Genomic DNA, 5,036 nt, shown 5'->3' with positions numbered 1-5,036 from the left:
CCACCGTAGCCACCCAATCCTGGGGCCACGGCACAGACGTTGTCATCATCTGCAGCTGCTGTCTCCCTCTGAAACCACGCATTCATAAAGCTTCCCGTGGCCTCTTCCACACCAGGTGCCACCTCCAGTAACAAATTTGTGACTGCTTGGTTTCCATCAGTGGGCGGAACGATGACCCCGCTGGGGTGGAGCCGACCTCCAGGAGAGGCGGCCCCCCACCTTCCCTGCTGCACTCCCCCCCCCCCCCCCCCCCCCCCCCGCCCCAGCCCTACTTCCTTCCGCCCTGCTTGGGCCCCAGGGCCCCCTTCAACCACTAGTCACGGTCCGGGACTTCCTTGCCACTTTGTCCCAGAAGAGGCCAGTTCTAGATGCCTCAGAGGGCGGGCCTTCTCTTCCCCGCCGGCCCAGGGTGTGGCTCACAATAGTCACACCGCCCCGAGGCCCCTGCGGGATCCCGGCAGAAACCTCAGCCAGGCCGTCCACACTGAAACCCAGACTGCAGTCTCTTCGAACCAGCCCCTCCCTCCCTTGAACCCCTCCTCCTCCTCCTCCTCCTCCTCCTCCTCCTCCTCCTCCTCCTCGGGCAAAAACCGGAACTGCCTGAGGGCGACGCCCTGCAGCCCACCCAGGACTCCAGTCCTTTCTACCCTACAGGTGGCCTCTGGGTAATTACAGGAAATGCCTACCCAGCCTCCGCAGGACTCTTCCTGGGAATCGCCCCACGTCCTTCCCCTTTATCCGTCTCTGCTGGAACCTTCCAGCAGCATTTACATTTGCTCCCGTCTTCCCCATTTTTGAAACAGAAGAAGGCTCCCTCCGCCTCACGTTCTTGTGCGGCTCCCAGTCTCTCGCCATCCTGTCTACACTTGCTGCGTCACCTTCCTGGGCTCCAGCTCTCCTCGGGGTTCCCAGCGGCCCCACATCGCCGCACACTTCCGTGGGGCAGTCAGGAGTGGCCTGCCTTCTTTGCCACGGCCGGCCCTCCTTCCTGGAGCTCACGCCCCCGGACTTCTGGAGCTCATATCTTCTTCCCGCCCCTTTGGACCTCCCACCCCACACGCTTTGCCACCTCTGTTCCTCCTCTCCCTTCCCAGGGCTGTCGGAGGCTCATTTGGTTTCTCATCCTACACACTCTGCCTCGGTCCTCGTCCAATGGCTTCGGCCGCCCTACGGATGGTCTCTGATGGATGCGCCCATAACCTGCCGCAGCCAAGAAGGTGGTCTGGGAAGGACGGAAGCATCCTTCTCTATCCTTCGAGGTCTTGCCCCTGGAGTAATAATTAAATTTATGTGAGACAGATCGACAGGACAGAAAACCAGCGTTTTATTACGTGCTCGCAGTGGCCCGCGAATGAAATTGAGACCCAGAGAGATGACCGAGGCAGGCAGTTTTTCCGCTTTTTAGACAAAGGGACAACGGATCCGTGAGGAATTGACGAGACCAGAAAAGCTTAACTTTGGGAGCTTCCGGTGGTAGTGAGGGATTCTAAACAGATTTGGGCTGGGGAGTAAATTAGTAGAAAGTAACAAGGGTTGTCTATACAGCCTTCTCGGCCCTAAATCTCCCATCGCTGGTCATAAGGGTGCCTCTTCACCTCCTGGGACAGGGAGGGCACCTTTCACATGGGAGATTTGTTTCCCGCTTGCAGGGGGACAGAGGAGGGTCTGAGTGACCTTCCCGCACAGGCAGGGGCACCGGGGCGCGGAGTATTAGAACAAGGAGAGCAGAGGGGTGAACAATGTTGGAGCAAACCTGGGCCGGCTGGAGACAGGAGCAGAGAGCGAACAGCCACACTTCTTCCCCCACAGGACCGGTCCCGCAGAGCAGAGGACGCCTGTGTGGCCCCTGGATGTGTGTACTCGCTTCTATCCCCCACTCTTGTGGGGGTGACACTCACCAATAAAGTCTTAGCGCGCAAGCCAAGATGTTCCTCGACATCCAAGAACACCGTCCTGCTCTTGGAATCGGGACTGAACCCCCTCACACCCCCTGGGATAATGAGACTCAAACAAGCGAGTAGTGACAGGTGTTGATAAGGATGTGCAGAATGGGGTGCCCGGTGGCTCAGGCAGTGAAGCGTCTGGCTTCGGTTCGGCTCATGATCTCACGGTCTATGAGTTCGAGCCCCGCGTCGGGCTCTGTGTTGACGGCTCAGAGCCTGGAGCCTGCTTCATATTGTCTGTCTCCCCTTCTCTCTGCCCCTCCCCTGCTCGCGTTCTGTCTCTCAAAAAATAAAATAAAATGTTAAAAAAAAAATTTTTTTAATAAATAAATAAAATGAATAGAAAGGATGTGCAGAAATCAGAACCCTCATACTCTGGCGGGAATGTGAACTGGGCAGCTGCTTTGGAAAAGAGTCTAGCAGTTCCGCTAATGATTAAAGACAGGGCCACCACTGGATGCAGCACCTGCACTGCGGGCAGCCTCACCTGGGAGAAGGGAAGCGTGCCCTCCCCCGCCCCCCACAGAGACGGTCACGCCCATGGTCGCAGGGGCATTGTTCATCAGAGCCTCAAAGTGAAAACAACGCAATTATCCATCAATTGGCAAATGGATAAACAAAACGGGCATTTCCTCATAACAGGATATTATTCAGCCATAAAAAGGAGTAAAGTACTAACACATGATACAACATGGGTGAACCTTGAAACATTATGCTGACTACAAGAAACCAGTCCCCCAAGACCACATGTTATATAATCCCATTCAAATAAACTTCCAGAACAGGAAAAGCTATAGATAGAGACGGAAAGTACATTACTGGTTGCCGAGGGCTGAGGAGAAGAGGCTGGGAGGTGGGGAGGAGGGGCGTAGCGGAGATGTGAGCTACAGCCTGAGTTTCTTTTCGGGTCGATGAAAATGTTCTAGAATTGACAGTGGGGATGGTCGCACAGATCCGTGAATATACTAAAAGCCTTCGAATTGTACACTTCACATGGGTACATTGCGTGGTTCGTGAATTATATCTTAATAAAGCTGTATAAAAATGATAACACAGTCTACACTGATCGACTCTGAAAGATACTCATTATCTCCAAAGTTCTGGTTCCATTATATGCGAAGTATGATCTTAGTCGTGTTTGTTTTTTTTTGAAACACACACACACACACACACACACACACACACACACAATTTATGCATAGAGAAAAAAATGTGGAAATTCACACCCCCAAATGTTACATTATGTTTAGTCACTGGGATTATGAGGTTTTTAAATATATTCTTGCATACTTTCTGAATGTTTTGCAGGGAGCATGTGATATTTTTCCATTAAAAATAATATACTTAGTCATCTACCCTATTTTTTAAGACTATTTATTATAAATGGTTACTAATGTGTTTTTTTCTTTAAAGAAAAAGGCAGCAGATTGCTCACTGCATGACCTCTCAAAGATCTGAGACACCACGTCCTCCCTTTCTTCCCATGAGTCTTCTGTGTCCAGAAGAGCTACAGAGGTCTTGTGTCCTGGGTCAGCGATTTGGGAAGAAGGCACTGTGCTACCGTTAGTCCATAAGCGACATAAGTGAGGAGTAAACTCTCCTCACATGATGGCACATCTACACGGATTACCCTCCAGGGATGCCGTTAAGAACCAAATGTTACCCTCCTGAACACATTTCCCTAAATACTTAAGTCAGAGTAACTGGGGCTAGGGAGAGCAGATCCTGTCATGGTTGAGACACAGCCCTCATTTATTAGAGAAAGGACAACAATAACAACGTCCGTCTGTCGCAGGGGCTGATTGAGTTGCAAATTCTCAAAATAAGTGAATATGGTTTCTGATACCAAGGCTGTGGTTTCCAGGACTGCAAATTCACATGCCTCCGATGCCGTTCCCCTAGACTAACTTCATTCGTGGGACCAGACTCCCATGATACATACCCTGGGGATGCAGCGACAAACCCTTTGTGGGATGGAGGCCACACCGACAGCCCTCAGGAGGGACCCGACAGAACGCAACCCCCAAGCACCCTCCCACGTGGTCTGTGGGCCTCTGCGTGGCTCCGGGAGGCCCCCTGATTCACAAGGACCCAGTAGAGATGGGAGGGAACACAGAGTCAGAGGCTGGGCTGTGCTGACAGCGGCTCAGGTGGACAGAAAGGTGGGCCAAGTGAACAGACTTCAACACACCAATAAGCTTGTGGGACGGAGAGTCCCTTTCCACACAGGAAGCCATAAAATACTTTCCTAAGGTTTGTACCTGTCCGGAAGGAGGAGGACAACTCAAAATGACACTGGGAAGGTCTGCACGGCCGGGCCGAGTGGCAAGAGGGAAAACGTAAAGAAAACCGAGGGCACCTTACACCCTGGAGGACAGATACACTGAGTTCTGTGCTGTAAGGAATCCGCATATACAGCAGCTCCACTGGGAAGCAAAGAGCTGTCGCTTCTGCCTCTTGGGCCTTGTAGACCCGAATAAGCCAGTTTCTGAAAGCTGGCGAGAAGCTCCTTGCGTTTACCGGCGTTTCCTATCGGAGTCCGTGACATGCCCACATTTCAGGGTCAAGACGGTGGGAGAGACACATCTCCGTGAGGTCCACACGTTGAGTGCATCGGTGCTTCTCAAGGTGCCTGTGTGACGCGTAATGTGTTTCTGTCCTGTTTCTACCCAGCGCTTGAGGCTGATGGGGGCGGGGCGGGGAGGGGAGAGACGCGCAGGCTTCTGAGGACGGACTGAAGAAGGACGCGACTATTCGGCGCCTGGTTGGATAGGTGTGCCCCCACTGATCCAGCTGACGTCCTGCCGGTGCGCAGCAGAGCAGCCTCTGCTTTTCTTGCTTTGCAAAGTCCCAAGGCTCCTACGACAGGACGCACTTACACAAGGCGCGCTGGAGAAAATGGCCAGGACCCAGATCACAGCGCGCCATGAGGTCAAAAGTGCTGCGAACCTCCGGAAACCGAGTCTATAGTGGGGGCCAGGGCAGACGGAGAGAGGGTGAGAGCCTCCTGCCCTTCCCACGAGAAGACGTGACCACGGAACCCCCCCCACCCCGTTCCCACCTCCACTTTGTCTGGGTCATGCTCAAGAAATG

Source organism: Puma concolor, chromosome A2, assembly GCF_028749965.1.
Source record: "Puma concolor isolate L17-30 chromosome A2, mPumCon1.1.hap2, whole genome shotgun sequence".
NCBI classification, from domain to species: Eukaryota; Metazoa; Chordata; class Mammalia; order Carnivora; family Felidae; genus Puma; species Puma concolor.
This window is presented reverse-complemented; position numbering follows the sequence as displayed.